Genomic DNA, 22,180 nt, shown 5'->3' with positions numbered 1-22,180 from the left:
TTTATATACCTAGTAATCTACTACTTACCTCTGACAATATAATATAAAAATATGTGTTTGTTTATTATATGGAGCAGCAACAAAGGCTTTTGACTACCTATATCATATCCAACATGAATTGTTAGTTACAGTCCATCATGTACTTACATTAGCATTCATTGGCTCACATTATTTGCCTCGCATTGGTTAGCTGATTAATATTTTTTGGTAAAAATTTCATTTTTAATATAAGCTTTATTTTGCTGACTGTACTTTTTATTGACTGTACTTGTATTGTCACTTAAACTACATTTGCATACAAATTTCACGTCAATGCCATTAACCGTTGAAGAGTTCCGTCCTGTGGAGACAATCCTGGCTGGACTACCAGGATTTCTTTACTACATATTATATTGTCATGCAATTTACACAAGTATGCCAAATTTCAAGTCAATCCAACTACTGGAAGTTGATTGAATTTAACTTGTAAGATTTGATCACAGACAGACAGACAGACAACGGGACAGATGAAACTAAATAAAAGCTTGTAAAAACATGATTTATCGAAGCCATCCGGCGCCATTCATTTAAATATTAGATTAGAATCAAAAGCCATTTTTATGTAGATAATTTCCAGTTGCACGGAGCGTGACTTAAACAGCCCAATTTGATTTAAAGAAGCAGCGCTAACAAGGGAGGTTTGAAACCGTCTTCTACGAGCAAGGATTGTTACTAATCGCAATGACTTTGCGGCAAACATTCGTAAGCAGCGACCACAATGAAGGCCGGCATCGTCGCTTTAATCGTCCAGCGTTTTACCAACAAAGGGAACTGTTTAATGTCGGGGCACGCGCAATGCTTTCTTCCCATTGGAAGCGATTAATGGTTCCGCATAATGAAGCCTGGGTGAACACTAGTGAATAATTCTTCCACTATAAACAACGCGAATCAACTTTAAAAAGCTTGCTCAAAATATACCAAGCAGGTACACACTTATTGTTTTAATCTTCTCTCTCTAGAAGTGAAATACATTCCAACAAGTCTGGAACTTGGATTACATTTTAATAATTCTCATATTTGTAATGAGAAAATATCGCGCAGTTCTAGCTGTTTTAAAGTCGAGAACGGTATTCCATCATTGAAGATTAAGAGTATGCTATTTAATAAGAAATACGTGTTTTTTTTGCACCATAATCTCTTTGACGAGTTCGTGTAAAATTTACCGAGCTCCATTAATTTCGTAAGGAAAGATTTCCCTGCGGTGCTGTTTCTATAAGACAGTTCGCAGCCTATAGCTAGGCAAGTTCAACGTGAGGTTTGTGGATAAATCAGTCGTATTTTTTTTGTTGTGATAACAATAGCCATCTACAGGCTAAAACTTATAAAACTGGCATCCAATGCCTCGGCGAACAAGTTGTTCGTTGCTGCAAAAGTTTTAACTACTGAACTGACCATGCCGTACGCGGAGACAAATCCGAAAAAAAAACAAAGAAAGAAAAACCAAGGCTTACGTTAGGCGAATACAAGTGCAAATGGCTTTTTTAGGGTTCCGTAGCCAAAATGGCAAAAACGGAACCCTTATAGTTTCGTCATGTCTGTCTGTCTGTCTGTCCGTCCGCGGCTTTGCTTAGGGACTATCAATGCTAGAAAGCTATAATTGTGCACGGATATGTAAAGTGGGGGTGTTGTTTTTTTCTCATCCAACATTGAAGTGTGGGGTATCGTTGGATAGGTCTTTTAAAACTATTAAAGGGTTGCTAAAACGATTTTTCGATTCAATTATTTTTTGGTAAATATTCAACTTTGAAGTGCAAATTTTCATTAAAATAGAGCGTCCCGTCCCCTCCTCTAAACCCCCTCTAAACCGGTGGGTAGAAAAATTTGAGAAAATTCAGGATGGTAGTAGGTATTTCAAACTTACAAGGAAAACTAAAACTGATAAGTTTTCTTGAGAATTATTAGTAGTTTAAGAGTAAATAGCGGCCTAAGGTATATAATATACCTGAAATTGTAATATTCCGTACAAAATACGATAGCCTTAGAAAAATATTAACTTAATTTTTTCGTAATGGCTACGGAACCCTATTTCGGGCGTGTCCGCCACGCTCTTGGCCGGTTTTTATACTTTGAAAAACCGTGCTATTATTGCCGTTATTTTGTATCAAGAAGTGTCACGTTTGCTGCTAAATTTCAAGAACGTAAGATTAGACCAGATCACTTGAAAACAAAGTCTAGGTCCTATATTGTGACAGCAATTTAAGATAATACCCTGAAATAACGTTGATCCATAGAAACGCACAAAACGTTGAACATTTTCCTGGAAAGTTAGAACGTCGAGTTTTCACGAGCTCTTAATGCCAGCTGGTTCTGAAAGTTGAAGATATTTTTCTAAAGAAAAGTTAGCAACAGTGCGTGTCTTGAATGGTGGGCGACTCGTTAACTTTAGCGCTATTATAAATCTTGTGAATGGCCCTCTTTATCGGCGTCCAGTAAACTCCCACGTGACCGATACAAAGGAAACATTTGAGAAGTTTTAATTGGCAGATCATCGGATGTTTAAACTGTTTTGAAACGATGGTGAATGCTAATATTTCGAACACGTTATTGAAGTAAGCCATAGTAAAACAAGAAAAATGTGTTTTGTGCCGCAACATTATTAAAATTAGTATAATGCGCAATTTCTAGGCATGTGGACAACAGAGGCTGAAAATGGAGCGGCAAAATATCTCGGAAAAGATTAATGGAGTTAAAATTGCATCGTTACGTAATGCAATAAAACCCAGTAGATGCAGCGGCAACAGGGTTACTACGAAACTCCAAACTCGAAGTTCGTATCGTACCATCCCTCTCGCTCTCGTATTAAATAGTATAAGCGTCAGAGAACCGCACGACACGAACTTCGAGTTTCGAGTTTCGTAGTAGCCCTTCAGATTCAGTGCAGTGTTTTATCGCTGAGACTATACGAGTGCATTTTAAAAGGCAGCCCCGATTAAACGCGGTTGCCTTTAAAGCTTTTGAACTCGTTCCCGCAAAACATCGCTTTTCTACGGTGCAACACAAATTAGCGCTGATAAACTCAACTTAACCATCCTTTGCGCGGCGAGCATTCCGTTCCGACTTGAAAGTGGAATTCAAAGTTTCCTGAAAAGGGGTGTAAGCAAGAAATCCAACTAAGTCCGAGCAAAGCCAAAACAACAGCGGCTGCTGGCATTCTATGGTAGGCATTTTGCAGAGCTTTGTCCTTTTGAAATCAGAAGTGAGACTTTTAAATAGGGTCAGAGTTTCATTTAAGTAGTTGTGTTGTAGTTTATAACTTATTCGATTTAATTTTACTTACAATAGTAAGGAGTACCTTTAACATTATAAGAGTTGACTAATATTTTTAGACAAAGAATGCAGCTACTTCTATTTAAAAAAAATTACTTCGTAAATTTATGTCAACTGACTGAATCCGTCTATTTGCTGCTCCAAAAGGAATACATACTCTTTTGATTGGTTCTCTATCGTTTGCTTGAATTTCATATGCCCGAATGTGTCGTTTTCTAGAATTTTCATTTGCCATAAAGTAATTTATTTCTGAAATAGTAATTTCTTCATAGTTGACATTTTAAAAAATCCTGAAAACAGCACAATTCTATATATTTTATGGCAAACGTTGGTATGGCAAGTGAAATTCGGGCAAGTAAAGGTCAACGCTTTTGATTACATGTCACTTAATGTTTCACAAAATACTATGGAGAAAAGATCCGTAATCACTTTTATGGTTTTTGTTTTGTTAGAAAACTGTACGTAGGTTCTTTTTTAATTAATATGGGTACATATACAATTTTGTCGAGAGGATCACACACAAATAAAAGACCGTCTTCTCACACAGCCCCGGGTAATGAAAGCCAACCCAATCCAATAATGTGCCCGTATGTCTGTCTATGCTACACACAGAATAACTAATATGAGGATATTTTTCCCCGAAAACTTACCCGGAAAATGCGAGAAGTGAAAGCAAAAACAACACCCAGGCGCTATTAATTTCCTACGTATATACTTAAGATACGCCTATTTTGACTTTTTCCAAAAGATGCGCGTAGATACGCGTATTCGAACTGTAAACCTAGTTTTGAAATCCTTTACAATAACTAATATGTTTTTAATCGATTCGCTGTTTAACAAAAAAAGCGGCCAATAGCGTGTCGGTCGGACACACACAAGATAGGGTTCCGTAGCCATTACGAATAAATCAAGTAAGTAATATTTTTTCTAAGGATTTCGTATTGTGCACGGAATCTTCCAAATTAAGGTAGGTATATATTTTATACTTTGGTTGCTATTGACTCTTAAACTACGTACTAATAATTCTCAAGCCATCTTAGCCGTTATAATTTTCCTTGTAAATTTGATATACCTACTTGCTACCATTCTAATTTTTTTTTAAATTTCCCACCCAACAGTTTAGATTTTATAGGGGGGGACTCGATATTAATGAAAGTTTGCACTTTAAAGTTGAAAATTTCGCAACTCTTGGCAACCCCCCAATGGTTTTAAAAGACCTATCCAACGATACCCCCACTATAGGATTAGTTGAGAAAAAAATCACCCCCACTTTACGTAGGTAGAGAGATGGGAATCGGAGGCACCTTAAAAAAAAATAGTTTTTTATTTTACTACTTTGTTGGCGTGACTGAAATGAAGGTCTATTCATGCCAAATTACAGCTTTCTAGTACTAACGGTCTCTGAGCTAAGCCGCGGACAGACAGACGGACATACATGGCGAAATTATAAATAAATTACTAATAATGTATGGAACTTTGTTGTCTGAATAAATAAATGGATTATTATTATTATTTTTATAAGGGTTCCTAGTTGACTACGGAACCCTAAAAAGAAAGAATGTTTACCTACTTCAACAATTCACGATATCAATAGAATATCCTGATGCACGTATAGCAGTCATATTCGAAAGACCGTAAAGCTACTAAAATGATGTCGAACATATTCGTGTTGTGGGGTAAAAACCCGTACGTGACATGTATCAGGGGGGATAATTTAGGGATAATCCCCCCGGAGAGCGGCGCCACATCGCGACGCCGCGTCAATGTGGGGCACATACCGACGCACCCCATGCTTCGGGCTTACTGCCGCGTACTTCACCAGCCCAAGAAAGAACTGAGTGGCGATACTCGGAAATAAGATACGAGGAATTAGCTCTCAACGGTCCATTTAAACGTTTAAAGTTAAATCAACGCGTGAGGGAGATAAACGCACGCTCGTCTGATATTGTTTGTTGGTTGGTTGAATTTTGTGAAACCTTTTTAGGGTTCCGTACCAGAATGGTCCAAACAACATTTTAGCATTATAACTGTATTTTTAAAAAATATTGTAGAATAAAGAAATGAAAAGCCGCCAAAACCTGCTTATTTTTCACAAAATTTTGTATCCAAGAATTTTTTTAACTTCCTATGGACCTATGAACTTCATTTGGTAATAATATTTATTACGCATTGCTTATAGGTATTTTACAAATTAATAGCAAAATATAGATAAATAAGTTTTTTTTCTTTGAAATTCGCTAATTTTTTTTAAATTATTATTATATGGATCCCTCGGTGCGCGAGTCTGACTCAAGCTTGATCGGTTCTTTCAGTGTCTAACCACCAATCTTATCCAATTATCGTCCAAGAAAATATGTTACTTAGATAAGGTTGTTGTTAGTGCATGAAGTATCTAATTAATCTCAAGTAAATATTAAAGCAAATACATACTTGGTAATACATATCCTATTCCAAGCAAAATACCTAGCTAGAGTTATTGTATCTTCGTATCAAATAACAGCACACATACCACATTATGTAGCTCCGTGAGTTAGGTACCACAAATAAGCGCAACAAAAAAACATTATGTATTTAAATATTCCCTGGTAGGCTGAGCTGGTACAGTCAAGGACAAAGATATCGACACGGCCAAAGTTACAAAATTATGTATACACGACTTTATGCAATTAACATTAAGGCCGTGTATACATATTTTTGCAACTTTGGCCGTGTCGATATCTTTGCCCTTGACTGTACAATTATTAACAGCAACGTGGTAGATAAAAATCTTAAAAGGCAAGTGAACTAATAAAATCGATTACTTCTTGTAGTAGTTTGCTTTGTTCATTTGCAATCGGAATTGGCGGATGGACTGATTAATTCTTTCATTTTGAAATTGATCTATGGGGATCGATAGGTCGCGCTCGAAATAAAATGGGACAATGGACGGGTATTAGGACCACCACTTAAAATGCTTTCCATGTTCCGTCGCATCCGGTAACGACCGCTGCCCGCCGGCCGCAGTCCGGCACGCCGGAACCAAAGACAACCCGCTTTAATCACTGCAACACTATTCCCAGACCAAAGAAATATTTCTACTTTTATGGAAACAAATAGACCACCCGTCAAACAATCATTAATTTTACTCTGTTAGGTAGGCAGGAAGTCGGGTATGGGGGTTAGAGGGGAGGCCAGATTGGCTCACGATAACTTTGTTATGTTATGAGCCTTCATGGACCTGACGCAACATTAATAAAAGCCACGTTAGGGCTAATTATTGACTGAAAAGTGGCGTTTTACAAATTTGTTAACCGATTACGGTCGAACAGATAAAAAAGGATACTACCTACTGGTGAGCGAGACATTGTCCATTTAAATATTTGTTTATTTAATTTATGACAATTATCAAATAAAACTTAATGTTATTCCTTGTGTTTGAATCATATTTTTTTCTCTTGTAGTAGAATAACTGGTGTGTTTGCGTATTTATCATATCACAATCAATTTGCTTCGAATGTAACATACCTAGTAAACCGATTATGTTACACACATATACATTTCTGCGACTGAAACACGGATGACATTATGTAACGTATTTTTTTTAAGTTAGGTACTATTTAGGTAGGTGTACTTTTCTTTAATGTAAAAAAACACAATAGTACCTCATTTTAAAAAATCACAAAATCACAAACAAAAGTAATTTTACTAGAGAAATTAAAGCAAATGTGTTCAAAAGCTCTGCCTTATGTCACTGATTGCTGAAAGAGGTGCCCGCAATAAGCGAGCGTGATTCGGCAAACGCTCTAACAGGGCTCCCCGGAGATGACTCACGGTGCCACGTTAACTACTTATAGGTAGGCTGATGCTATCGCGTAACTGCGAGACTCGAGTTCCGACACGCCCGGAGAACAATAAACGGAACTTAAGTTCACACGGAAATCATAACCGCGACTGCCTCTTATACTCAAACCAAAGATGATTCGAATACTAATCAGATAATGACAAGGATTCCTTTCGATTTTGAGGTGTGTTACCTACTTAAGTAGTACCTACGTTAGGAATAGTTGTTAAACTGTCGAAAATGTAACTTTTGTACTTTTATAATTAATCCTTAGATTAGAAGATGATTGAGCCTACTCAGAAATAAACCTCGTGTCAACGTTTATAATTCTAAAACATAGATTTACATTGCGTAAAGCAATTCAATCTCCTAAGCACACATGCGGACTTCATAAATCTCATGTCAGTTGAGTAAAACCGAGCCGTGTGTCATAAATACGGCGGGTATGTGTGTCAAAACATGGGGGATTTGGGCGCTGTCTCCCGCGGCACTGGCGGCACTCGCCGGCGACGCGGCGCGAGATAATGAAAAAAAAGATTTATGATCAACTCTAATCAAATTTTATTACCGTTCTTACGGCCCCTTGCGCTATTGTACAATAAGCAGTGCATTTTGCTATCGAACGAAATTCGTAGCGGACTGGGAGGGGTAGCTGTTAGATTTTACAAGACAAAAGTTTTAAAACACGCTAACACTGAAATTTAATTCCACTGTGTAACTAACACAAGACACAAACACAAAACAAAATATTTAATATTTAATTCTACAAAATATCTTTTGCGGTTAGAACTAATAATTCATGCTACAGAATCTTTATATTTGTCGGATATGGCTGGTTCAATAAGATGAGTAAGCAAAACGTGGCCAAGTTTCTTTTGCCAAAGGGGTCGTGAGTCGCATTTCCATAAAGTTCCCAGAGCGGAATGTAGTGTTGTAATAATAGCGGGCAATATACCCATTCGTACGCAACGTCGAGTTACAGTAGACCCTCCCCCGCCCCTTGAAAGCCTCCGTCCTACACGTTTCTGACCCAATTATACATGATGAATTTTTTGGTCACATACTACGTGAATAGCACATTCTGCTATACTCCGTCCGTAAAGTTTTTGTGAGCCAGAAAGTTATGTGAAATGGGATTTAGCGGCTTCGTGAAAACAGCAGGCTGCGCTGGTAGCGGATTCAAAAGGATTTTGTTAAAATAGTTGGAAAATAAATATAGCGCAAATATACACCGCGGTGAAATACACTTCTGAATAGAGTATAAATCATTTAGAGGGAGCTCGGCACTTCAGTTGCATATCAATGGGGTATTTCATAATACTTTGTCGTTTATTTCCTTGAAACGTTGAAATGGAACCCAGAATCAAACCTCCTTTCGAGTAATAAGCCGAACTAAAAATCGTTATTGAAAATAAACTCCCAATACCTTAACATCCCCAAAAACTGATAAATGTCACGAAACTTGACAATAACTAGGACAAGGCAACCCTTTAACCTTTAAGCCAATTAACCTTTAAATACGGTTTTATCATTAACTTCTGATATTAACCCTCCGGCTTGGTCATTTCAACATTTCTTTTGAAATAATTCAAGTGTTCCTCGTAACAATACGTTCGACCATTTCATAATATTTTTATAAAATGTCCTTGATTATGTTCCGCGAGTACGTACTTACTTAAATTGTCGAAGGGCAAAGGGTGCCGCAAAAGGGCTATTTACACAGAATAAAGCGCAATGACTTGAATTAGTTATTCAGTTGATTATGCCTCCCCTCCGGCCACTCTATCATTATCATTTCACTGAGCGCACGTGCCATCTTGTGCAGTGCAACCCTCATATATGTACTTCAAGGCCAGTAATTTTGTACATCGTAAAATTAACATAGAATCATTTAGAGAATCTGTGTTTTGCTTTAGTGGCAAGCGGTGACTACTCATCATCCTAAAGATAAAGTTAAGCTTGGAGTTGTCCAAACAGGAAGAGAAACTAGGTGCGGTGAAACACAAACACTTCTGCAAACAAAAGCAGTTATGTATTGTCTGGATTGGTTAGCTTTTAAGTTAAAGTAGTTAAATATGTAACAGGAGAACTTGGATGTGTTACGTAAAGTTGAAGTACAGGAATGATGGTAAGGAGTAACACATTATGTCACTAACGAGTCTACCGGTAAAGTTCCACAGAACCTGCATTCATAAAATATCTATCACAGCCGAGCGTGCAAAAATATCTGACACCTACAGATCCTACCGACCCTAAAAATAATGCCGTATCTGATACATAAGCAAGCTTTGTTGTGTCATATATTGGTGCCGGTGACTGTACCTAATACGTTTGACGGTTGTTATATAAATGTAAGATTCAGTAAGCAATTTATAATTTAAATGGTTTTCAGCCAATCCCCAGTGGATGGCACTAGGGCAATTTCCATTTGAGTTTTAATAAGAACTGAATGGAAAAACAACTCTTGAGCTCACCCCTTCGTGGTCCGTTGTTTAATCACCGACAAATTCTGCTTTGAATAGACAGACGCCCTTAGCTGAGCAAGTTTGTCGACCCAGGTCCCGCCACTGGGGAAATAACTTGCCCACTTAACTATCTATTATTGTGCATCCGATGAGTTTCTCTCATTTCTCGAAAATGCTACATCAGCATTCCAGTTTTCGACTGCTATCAAATGAAACCTAATTTCGGGCTATCAGAAACGAAACCTAATTTGGTTTACAAAAACATTTCTATGTATGAGGATTTTTCTTAGATACTAGAAAGACCAATTTTGTTGGAGTTATTAGGTTTTGTATTTGATTTTAGAAGGGAAAACAAACTTGTTATTCAAAATTCTCTTGATGAGTCTTGCTGGCATTCAGAACCAATTTCTCGCTTAATATGTAGCTCGTTGCCAAGGGACAAACAGGGTATATTATGGTAAAAATCCAATAATGTAGCTCTACTTTCGTTCTTTACGGGGAATTTCGGGTGAAGGCAGCACATTTGCCAAGTGACGATTTATTTTTAGAAAAACACGTTATGCTAACAATTTTTGTAGGGGCTGATTGGATCTTAAATATTACTGAACAATGAATAAGTGTATTGATATTGTTTACAATCTTTTATTTAGTTTCACCTGTCCCGATGTTTGCTGTAATCAAATCTTGCAAGTTGAATTTGACCCACTTTCAGTAGTCGGATTGACTTGAAATTCGGCATACTTATGTAAATCTGGTGACAATACAATAATCTAGTAGTGACATCCTGGTGATCCAGCCGGAATCGTCTCCGCAAGACGGAACTCCTCAACGGTTAATGGCATCGACTTGAAATTTGGTACGGAAATGTAGTTTAGAGGACAGTGCAAGTACAGTCAACAAAAAGTACAGTCAGTAATATTTTTTTGGTAAAAAAAACATTTTAATATAAGTTTTTTTGCTGACTGTAAGTACTTATTGTTTACTTCACTTGCATAGTCACCCAAACTACATTTGCATACCTACCAAATTTCAAGTCGATGCCATTAACCGTTGCAGATTCCGTCCTGCGTAGATGATCCTGGCCGGACTACCAGGGTGTCACTACCAGATTAATGTATTAATTGTCACGCAAAATTCAAGTCAATCTACAGGAAGTTGGTCGAATGTTTAACTTGCAAGATTTGACTACAGAGACAGACAGACAGATAGACAGGCAGACAACGGGACTGGTGTAGTAACTAAAAAAAGCTTGTAAAAAAGCTTGTACTTATTAAAAATGTTTTTTTAACAAAAAACTTATTTAGTAGTATTTTAAACTTGTTTCAAAAAAGGAGGAGAGGTTATTGTACATGGCATGATGATGTAGATAAGGTCGGATTTTTAACAGGCACAATCATCCTCATGAAGCAACTAAATCTAAAGGGAAGAGGAAATTAGAAAAATTACGAGTACTTGGCAATTTTATTGTACCTGATATACCTTATTTATAGTTGGACCTGTATTGTTCTGGAAATAAAAACATATCCATAAGCCTAAATTGGTAGGTAAGGTATACTTGGCAATTCCTTTTTCAAGTTAATATGATGTAGATACGTTATGTTCAATACGTTTGTATTGAACTTCATTTTAGTTCTACGGATTAAGTTATTTTAAGTTTCAGATTATACACGCCTAAACAATAGGCATAATCTATGTACTAGCTAAAGTACAGTAGTAGTTTTGTAGATAAAGTAGGCATACTGTATACTACAATTAACACTACCATGACCTACATAAATCTTAATGTACTTATGGAAAAAAAACACATCATAAATTAAAAAAATCTTATCTGATAACAAGCACCGCCGCCCGTCACGTTATCACAAAAACTAATCATATACATAACAAGAAATCGAAAAAAGCTGTTATCATATACATTAATAACAGTCCCACGAGAGCACGACCCTTGAAAGAACGAAGTGCATCTGCAATGCACCATGCGCAGACGCCACCGCCGCAGCGCAGGCGCAGCGTGTAAACACTGCACGCACACAGACGCAACATGAAAGAAGCGCCCGGCCACTTATCGCCTGCACCCGTTTTGATTATGCGCTCGCTGTCAGCACCCCGAAATAGACATAAACTGCGGAATGCGACGCTCCATTCGGACCAAAATTGACCAAATTATACAATCGACGTAATAACTTTAATCCGTTATTTTTTATTTTACTCGTTTAACGGCATTGCATTTAAACTGCGTGAGTGCGGTTTGTCATGCACCCACTCAGGTGGCAATCAAAGCGACAACAGTACCTAACTAGACATTCATCACATCACATTCAGTTAAAAAATAAGCAATGTGCCGGTTTAGAAATCACATCTGTAAAAATACGAGTATGATTAAACATTTATGTTAATTTGTGTATTCATATTATTAATTGGTAAAGTATTTTCACACAAATATGACCCCCGGCACTAGGCACCCGGGTGGTGTCGGGTTAGATTTACACCTCTCCATTTCTTACGTGGATGTCGTAAGAGGCAACTGAGGATATAGGTTAAAGTATACCGTAGGCGACAGGCTAGCAACCTGTCACATTGTACCGTTTCCGTCAAACTTAAAACCTAAAATTGCTAAAAGTGGCTCCGAAGCGGTAACGTTTCGTGTGCTCTGCCAACCCCATTTGGGAATACAGGCGTGATGTTTGTGTGTATGATTTCAAAAATTATCCGCAAGTCGTTGCTTAGGAATTTGAGTTCCTGAATATCTTCCATTTTACATTGAAACGGTTAAGGTTCATGCAGTCGTAACAACTGTATAAGTATAAACTTCAAACGGAAAGAGAAACGATGTACTTACAATAATCGTCGTGAATAAATATCATTATCGGTTTGGCTTAAGAGTCGCCACCGAGGCGATGGAATTTTAACGAGACATTGTTCATACAACTTTGTTGACGCTTGTAGATCAGGCTCTTTACATTTGAACCAACACTTTAAGATATTCCGAGATAATACCGAGGTGGTTTTGACTTTCTTGCGTCAGACACTAATTGCAAACCAAAATTACCTTTAACTAAAAATAAATTAAGGGAGCCATGCCCAAAACAGAAGCTTAAAGAAAAAACTAAGTACGTAGGAGCCAGGTGTTGGTCACATCCGCCCCAAACAAAAAACATTTAAGAAGAGAGACGAATGGAATTCGCGTTTTACAATTTACCTTCAGTCCAAATCCTGGCAATAAAATTTAAAGTTTAACGCGAGAGTGTAAACTTACTGCCTAAGTATAAGGAAGTTTCTTAGTTCTAAATCCAACTAAAAATATATTTGCTTATGTACTAAGAAGTCCGCATCTTCTCCTCGGGTCTCGAGTCGAAGTTTTGAAGTTTAAAACACGGCAAGTTTGAGCAGGTACATTTTATTAGATGAATGAAATAAACTTGGTGTAAGACTGCAGGGTAATTAGGTTTTAAGTTTTACAAAAATCGGACTGTAAATGTTTCCTTGCTTTACCGCTGCGTCCCTAAACGAGCTTTCAATGCTTTTAAACTGATTTGCAGGTAAGTTTGGAAGCAAGAAGGTTTGGAATAATTTTGGTATTTAACCTTCTTTTCACTAGTTGCTGGAAGTTGGAAGGGCCAGTGAACGGTAGGTAAGATCGATGTAGCGATTTAGTGCCCAGCAATTGGAACAATACCCGTAAACTCAACACTAACCGCGCACCATCCAATGGTCGCAACTTATAAAACTTTAACTTTTCCTAAGCGAAACTTTTATTTATCAAATTTTGTTAGAAGCACGGGTTCGACCACACCCGAGGACAAAACTTTCTGAAGTTTCTGAAGCACAAAGTACCTAAAACATAATAAAAGAAGAATCGCTTTTAGGTATGTTGCGCCTAAAACGGTTTCTTCGAAATGGCCCATAATAAAAAATAACGTTGTAGTTTTTTGCTTTATCGGACATTTGTAGACGCCAATGAATACTTAGATATAGCTTCGTATTATATACACTTGAGCTGCCTCAGGAAGAGGAGCCTCAAGTAGGTACACGCCTACATCTCCACTGCTCATTTGGACTGAGGCTCAGTTGATTTGGCTCGCAGCGAAGATACCCGGGATATCCCTCATGACCCGGCCTACGTATCTCAGGCTTAGACTGACGCAGCGTCTCCACTTGCACTTGCAGATTGAGGCGACTCGCTCGACCTAGGATTGCTCAAATGTATACGCGGTTACGCGACTTATCAGGGCAAGTGCTGCAAGTAGTTGAGTGTGTAGAATATGGATTTTGCCGATCCATTTTCGGTCCAAATTTTTACTCCTTTTATTTAATTTCGTGACTAATTATTATTGAGGGTCTCTTAATAGTTACGACACTAAATACCCATATTTAGTGACGTTTTGCATCCCATCTCATCTGTATTGGATTCTATGCAGATAAACGCCGCTCGATGATTCAAAAGATTCTGTAGCCCCTTTCAAAAGAACCCATCGGCCGGTCAATTACGTCAGCCTCTACCTGCACGGAACACCTGTCGCCGAACTTATTTCCCAAAGAAGTGATATGAATACATCAGCTTCACTTGTTTATTTTACAAAACGAAATGTGAGCGCGTGTAAAGCTTAGATTTATTGTTTAATAAGAAAACGTGCTAAGAATTGTTTCATACTATTTTATGAGTTCGACCTGAATACCTTCATGAGTAAACATCTTGTAGAGAATAATTATTTCTTTCAAACGGAATAAAGGAACGCAATACATAAATTAAAAATAGTGTTATAGTCGTAACTATCGAATGGTATGTATACTGTTTGGACGATAAGTACTACAATAGCAGACAAAACTAAGTAACCAAAAAAAGTGAAACTCATGCACCAAAGAGAATACATTAAAGCTGAGAACAAATAAAATCCTGTTAAAAAAGCTTTATCAATCTTTTTTTTATTTCATATAATTTACTCTGACGCCAGATTATATTGCAGCCCTGTTATTACCATTAAAAGGAAGAATAAAGCTCTTCAGAGCAGCTGTTACACAGCATGTTATGGACGGCATATATCATTCGATACGAAGTAGCCATTGTAATGTTATCGATATTATGCCAAGTCATGTTACGTTAAAATCAGTAAATGCATTCAAGTTGTTCGATCAATAACCTAACTTATGATGTTATGTCTCGTTATTACTGCTTGGATTAAATTTTCTTTCTACTATTCTTATTTCACAATGTGGCACGATGTGTTATATCTTAGAATGCCACCGGTAATATTAATTGCTAAGTAATCTTCAGCTTCACAATCAGAAAAAAATAAGAAGTAGGTCCCATTTGGACCAGATTCGGTAATAGACAGTCGGCAATAATAGAGTACCTAGTGCCGAACAAGAGGCTTATCCAGGAATCAAAGGAAGAAAAAAATAAATCAATAAAAGTTGCAATTAATTAGATATCTGCACCTGATTTCGCTATCTACTAATTAAAGGATTGTGGTGTTTGACATAAATGAGTGCGGAAAAGAAACGCCGAGGGTCAATTTCATCGGAATCAGAGATTTTTTACATTCAAATACGTTTTACGATTGTATGTGTTTGCCGATTTCCTGAGTGGAACGTAGTATGTGTAGTATAGGTACTTAAAATAACCTGCATAACACTACTATAGAATTTAATCCTAAAGTAATAAAAAAGTAAAAAAAATACTTTTAGTTGCTGTTTCACCATCCATTGATTAGTGTTAACTGGCGGTTAGGTGTGATGCCGTCTCTATTTGTTTTGTTCGAATAGACGGAGACGGCATCACATTTAACCGTCGGTTAACGCTAATCAATGGATGGTGAAACAGTCCCTTAGCGTTGTCTTCTGGTCTGTTCTCTTTATAATACAAGAAAGTACATCCCTCCTCAATATTCTACAATTCTCTCTTGACGCTTTTCTATTTGTTAAGTATTATTAGAAGAAGGCTATAAATTCCTTGTCGGTTGATCATAAATTTGTAATTGCTACAGCGACAGACTTATGGTTCACGTGGTATTTGTATTAGTATTGAATCATCGACTCAAGCTCTACTCGTACAATGTTAAAATATGAAGTTTTATTTAGTAATCACAATACCATAATTATATTTTAGGAGGCTCTTTTGCATTTTATCTAAGATAGTAATTTATTTATTATGCTGCAATTGAACAAAAAAATGCGAAATACCAAACGAATGGTCCATCTGTTGCTTTTTGTTAATCGCTTAAGAATCAAATTGGAAGAATAATACATACTTACTGAAATAAAACATGAGCTACTTTTTATCCCGATATTTCCACGGGAAAGTAGATCACGATATAATTTTTGGAAATTACAATTTCCACGGGAATGAGGGTTTTTCGACAGGCGAAATACCGCTAGATGGCGTTAGCATTGTGAGGTACGTTTAAAATTTCTGTCACCATTGTGATTGGATAAATATATAAATGAGCCAATCGCGAGCAAGACTAAAACTTCAAACATACCTCACGATACTAACACACTAGCGATATTTCGCCTGTCAAAAAACCCTCATTCAGTAAAATCTCGGAATTTTTATTCAACTGATGCATGGATCTATGATTTACGCGTGCCAAGCCGCGGGTAAACACTATATAGTAAATACAAAAGAGATCGCTGCTATTTTTTAGTAGGTGAAAATCTTAAGAGAGTGCAAGAAAAATGCATACTTATCTACTCGATGATCCAAGCTACTAATAACATAAATAAATGACTCTACAACTCTACTCAACTCTGGATGAATTACGAAAAAATATATTATAACACCACATGAAATTTGTTCATGCTTCATCTAAAAGCTTGCTTTTAATACCTACACCAATAACGGTTAAAAGAAATGCAATGTAATAAATGCAAGAAATGCATGTCTAGAGTTGTTTCTTGGGCCAATGCTACATTTACAGCCTAATTTATTAATGCAGCAGTGGCCATGACGACTTTAAAACGCCGCAACTATTTTACTACTGCGCCAGACAGATGTCCGCGGAACAATAGCTATCCTTCCAACAATACGATCAATCGAATTTCTATTGCAAGCCGTAAATAAAATAGAGACGAATGTTGGATACCGTATAAATAGATGACGTTCCAAGTTTGTGTGTCCCTGGGATAGACAAAGGGAAAAAATAGATGGAGGTATAATTCAAAAACTACTCACATCTATATTTTGAGATAGTTTTACCCTTTGAATGATATCTCAAAACACCGTAGCTCTATCAGTATTTACCTTAAAAATTGGCTAAGTGCGTGTTGGGTAGGGCTCTAAGTGATGTGGTAGAGTTCCGTAATAATATGCGACCGATATTAAAAGTTTTGATCGACTAATACTCGTTAAAATTCTTTATATTATAAGCACGGTACTGCTCTGTTCTGACTAGAGTCTAAAAACAATCATTTTATAATTAATATGTGATGTGTGTGATTTAAATGTGCTTAAAATATAATAATAATATGTATTTTTTTTAATTACATGATTTTTTTTTTAATTGAATAAAATAAAATAATACTAATAAGAAGAAGACAAAGAAAACTTACCTAAGAAACCTTAACTAAATATATCTAAGATGTTACTATAAAAATAAAAATTATAAAAAGAAAACCCCGTCCAAAAGATCTGCCTGTGGCAGAGTTCCCATGATGCTGGCCGCATTACCCCTTTGGACCGCAAGTGCGATCCGCTGGGATAAATACGTACCAGCTCTTGGGTCCCCAGAGGTGTCGATCAACCGGGAAGAAAGGGCCTTTATGAAACACTTCATATCGGCTGACCAAGGCCCTAGAGTCTCAACAGCAAGCATTAGATCCATACTTCTGCGTAATAGATCTAGTTAGAAAAAAATGTTTCATTAGATACATCATTGATCTGATGAATGGATCTTAAGAGAATGATCCCAAACTCGTAATCTTTTAATAAAGAGGAGTACTTGCGGCGCTTGAGGAGTTGGGCCTGATCAGCCGCACCGCCGGCTTGTGAGCTAGTCGCCTGGATGTGGGACAGAGCGAAAGTATCAACGCATGTAGCGTCCCACACCAGGGCCCTACCGAGCTTCCACGGCACCAGGGTGACGCCGTCTGGACGCTTGCCATGTGCTTTGGTGAAATTCTCATTAAAAAGGAATCCTTGTTTTGTAAAGTAAAAAAAAAGATTTGTAGTGATACAATTTAAAGACTTGTGATTTTAGATGATAAACGTTATCAACACAGACCTGCAGTAGTCCCTCTATTTAAATCCTTTTTAACTAATCGTATATTTCTAAAAATAATTATGTTTTCTGCAGCCAACCGATCCTGGAACTTTATAGAATCCGCAAACTTGACGTTCACCCCGGAAGGAGAGTCTCGCGCAGCTATAACGCCGTGGCAAAAGACCGACGCAAATTTCAATGACGATTTAATATCACGGTACCCCAAGTTTGCAACAATGAACAAACTACAAAGTCAGTTTTATGAATTTTACGAATTTCAAATTCAACATGTTACTACTATATAAAAAGTTGCCGATATCAGCGTAGTAGAGTGGTAGAGCCGCTGAAATTTATCGAATAAGACTTTTTCCTGGAAAGTAGAGTTTGTTGTTACAAACGTACCTATTAATTGCACAAATACGGCTCTACAAAATGACTAGCCCAATAAAAAAAATGACACGAAACAAAACACAAATTGTACTTAACCAAGTGAAAAATTTGCTACGACATAAATAACTAATGTGATTTCTATCTTTAATTCAAATAGTAGCTATGCATCGAAAACATAAGAGGATATAGGTACCTACTATGCAGGTAATTAGGTTTATAGGTACAAGATACTATACACATGGCATAGTTAATTTATGCAGTTCTTTGAATTAAATAAGCTTTCTTCTAAAAACCGTACTATTTATTATACTGATACTTATATTAATTACACATAAAACTAATCCTTAGATAAGGCAAAATTAAGAAATTAGCGCTATAAAATAATAAATAAACAAAACCAATACGACGCTGTCTACATGCATTAAGATAAACGTTCATTAATTCAGGGAGAGGATTCAGTTCAGACTAAGACTGGGTAGGTAGGTAGGTATCTGTTGAAAACAAGTTTTACTCGGGCTACGGAATGTTTGAAAAACACGGCTAATTACGCGAATCAGCTGCGTAATCTGTGCAATATAACTTTAAAAGGTAATCAAAGCATTTCTAAACATAAAGCACTCCTTACCTGTCAGTAAGAACAGAATTAAACGTCGCATGTTGGAATCCTTCCGAGGCAATAGTTTAGGCCGGAGCTGTTTGTGCAGGAGCCATCGCCTTCTAAACGTCAGGTCAAGTGTGTAAAACCAATGTTTACTCGACTCAGCTGGTGTCCCCGGCTATGTACGCCAATTAATCACACACTCGCGCACTGCGGGATCCGCACGTTGCAATGTCAGCGACCACGAGCTTACGAGAAAAACTGGACACTCGGCGAAAGCTGTCTTTGGGTGCACGAAATATCACCGAGAGGCACTCGTCAGCCTGGTACGGACTTAGTGTTCATTCATGGTGCGAGTACAGGAATCCGGGAGTAAGTTGACAGTTGTTCTCTGTGATGAAAACATCACACATGTTTCAAGCCGAGAGGATAGATCTCGCGCGCGATCGCAGCGCACGGCGGCCGACTCGCGAGTTGCGTGAGTAGGCCGGCGGCGGCGCGGGGCGGGGGGCACGCCTGCGCCTCACCCGCTCCGCACCACCTCAGTATTGACCGACGACGCCTCCTTCACACAATTCACATCCTTAACTAGGTACTGCGAATTCTCCTTTGAAAAATCCCCTAATTCCTTCTCTACGATTGAGATAGGACACGTCTTATGAAAGGTCTATGAAAGCCTCTTGGCTATTTTCGTTATAACTACTTGCTCACGCTTTGCGTATAAAATTGACCGCATGGATCGCGGTTTAATAATATTAGGTATGATATTTAATATTTACCCGTGACAAGGTACGACTTTTACAACGTAACGCAGAATACAATTTTATAAGTTTTAGAAAGCTCTCGGCGGCGTAGCTCTTTGAGCTTTTACCCCGAAGCCGGGCTTCTCGACGTCCCCCATTTTCCGATATCGCCACATTTGTTTATTCAAACTTTTATGCATTCAGGTCTGAGTGCGCAAGCATAAATAAAATTGTAACCATCCAAATAAAATGCCTGCTCTGTATGCCAACCCTGTCAATTTCGTGTCTCCTCACCGCCATAGGCTGAAAAGTGGCTGTTGTGATTGATGGATTGTTGATGCGTTCGAGGAGATTTACGTATCAAAATATCGTTTGGAAAATTTAAGCGTAGGTACCTACTAGGTACTGGGAAAATTTATGGCTCACTTCGTTTAAATGAAATTGGTGCGTGCATTAATATTAATTTTCATTAAAATTCCCTGATATTTGCATAGTTATGAATGTTATTGTAGGTCTGTACACAGTATAATGTGTTTGTTGACGATTAAGCTTTATCGGTTGACCGGTTTTGAATGAAGCCGTGAGATAGCAAGTCCCAGCCGCGGCCGGCGCCGGCTCGCGACCCTCTGACGTCAACACGCTAAGACGGCAAATATCTACAGTGCCCACCCACTTACTTGTCCTTAAATATGATGTGCATATATGTAGGCATTGAGGAGGTACGCTGAACAACTCGTAGACAAAGACAGAAAGAAACCAAGATCTAGAAAGATAGCTGAGCACTGCCATACCGCCTTAAGCAAATTATTTTAAAGTACCTACTTGTGCGACCCAGCTTCGCTCGGGCTAAAAATCGAGTTAAGACCAAGCTAGATCGATTGTTCGCCCCCCAAAAAGCTTCCGCACATACTTAGCAAAATTCGTCAAAATCGTTAGAACAGTGTCTGAGATCCCTATATAAATGAGAACTAGCTTTTGCCGGACGAATCCGCGTGGATTTAGGTTATCACGCGCTGTTCTCTCGGGAACTGTGCATTTTCCGGAATAAAAAGTAGCCTATGTCACTGTTTGGCCCATAAATCTCTATGCCAAAAATCACGTCAATCCGTCGCTCCATGTCGACGTGAAAGACGGACAAACATACAAACACACACTTTCACATTTATAATATTGTATGAATAACAGTGTTAATACCTACCCCTACAAACGCACGCAGTGGGTACTTATTTCCTTAAAGTTCTTTGTAAAACTGTACCTAGTCGTTGAAAATTTCCACGTCCATCGTTTCCATTCTAAAACTACAAGTGTGTTTAAATCTTTTTGAGTTATTTGACTTCAGCCTCTTTCAGCTGATTTTGTGGCTGACTGTACTGTAGGCAGGGTAGGTAAATATACTATTCCGCGGGCACGTGTCATTCTCAATTAACTCGCGATGCCTTCGTCACTTGACCCAATGATTTTTTTATCAGTATCAGTAAATATGTATATCCTTCTTCTTCAGTTATAGGGACTAGGGACACGTGGATGTCAAAACGTAGGTACCCACCTTATTTAATTTTACGTCCATACTAATATTATAAATGCGAAAGTGTGTGTTTGTGTGTATGTTTGTCCGTCTTTCACGTCGAAACGGAGCGACGGATCGACGTGATTTTTGGCATAGTTGGTTTATGAACAGCGCGCGATAGCCGAATTCCACGCGAGCGAAGCCGCGGGCAAAAGCTAGTTAATAAATAAAATGAATAAAGGTAAAATAAAAACTCATCCATCTCCAAATAAATATTAAAATAACTTTCTACCGAACTGTTTGAAGTGGTTGCCTCAGTACGAACCAGCAGGTGTTATACTCGTATGTAGAAGCCCAGTAGATTGTAAATATATATAGGTAACTTACCTACGTAAGGTAAATGACTAGGGCCACTCCTGCTGGCTCGAGCTGAGGCACGATCAGTAGTAAGGTACAAATTATTTTCGTGGTTTTCGAGTATTTCAAGAGTTCCGTCGACTACCCCTACCCCGGGGTTCACTCATCAGATCTTAACTTGGTGAAACTGGCACATAACAAAAATATATTTTTCAAATCATTACCTCGCTAATATTTCTAACTTCTTTACTAATCTGTCCGTCTGTTACCTCTCCACGTTTAAATCGCAAAACCGATTTAGATGAAATTTGGTGTGGAGATAATATTTGAGACTTTGGGAACTATACATATAGAGGATCATTTTTAAGAAAATAGTACAATTCCCCCCGGGTGGCGATAAACGAATTCTTCGCAGAAAATACAACTACTTTTATGATAAAATACCGTTTTGGCAGAGAATCAGGCGTCAGCACTTACTTGCAAACTAAAATGTCAGCTACTTTCGATCACTAAGGAGCTGCTTTAAGTACTTACCCGCGTCCGTCGACCCCACCACAATTTGATACGAAAGAAATGTGAGCCGAGCCGTGAGCGTAAGCACTGACCTTTGAACGACCACATCGATTCCACCAAGTGGTCGCGACATCTAAACTGCACACAAAGTAAACAAACGACAACTAAGTATAATAAATCACTTTGATTCGAACGCACCCAACTTTTTTCGTAAATTGAATTAGTATAGAGCTTTGGGTAACGGTTTCGGATTTTCACTCGCGTCGGAGGTAAGTTTTTTTCA

At 37.9% G+C, this 22,180-nt stretch overlaps 1 protein-coding gene across 1 annotated transcript in view; it reads right to left on the bottom strand.

Moving 5' to 3' along the window:
- The window catches only part of dtn (transmembrane protein 132C dtn), a 91,772-nt gene extending 72,509 nt beyond the window's left edge, over nt 1–19,263 (bottom strand). Inside the window, 1 exon segment of the mRNA XM_074088069.1 lies at nt 18,805–19,263. The gene's annotated coding sequence lies outside the window, so the exon portion shown is untranslated.
- Between the last annotated feature and the right edge of the window lie 2,917 nt (nt 19,264–22,180).

This window comes from Choristoneura fumiferana, chromosome 5, assembly GCF_025370935.1.
Source record: "Choristoneura fumiferana chromosome 5, NRCan_CFum_1, whole genome shotgun sequence".
NCBI classification, from domain to species: Eukaryota; Metazoa; Arthropoda; class Insecta; order Lepidoptera; family Tortricidae; genus Choristoneura; species Choristoneura fumiferana.
Note: the sequence above shows the minus strand (reverse complement) of the source record. Positions and strands in the feature narration are given on the sequence as shown.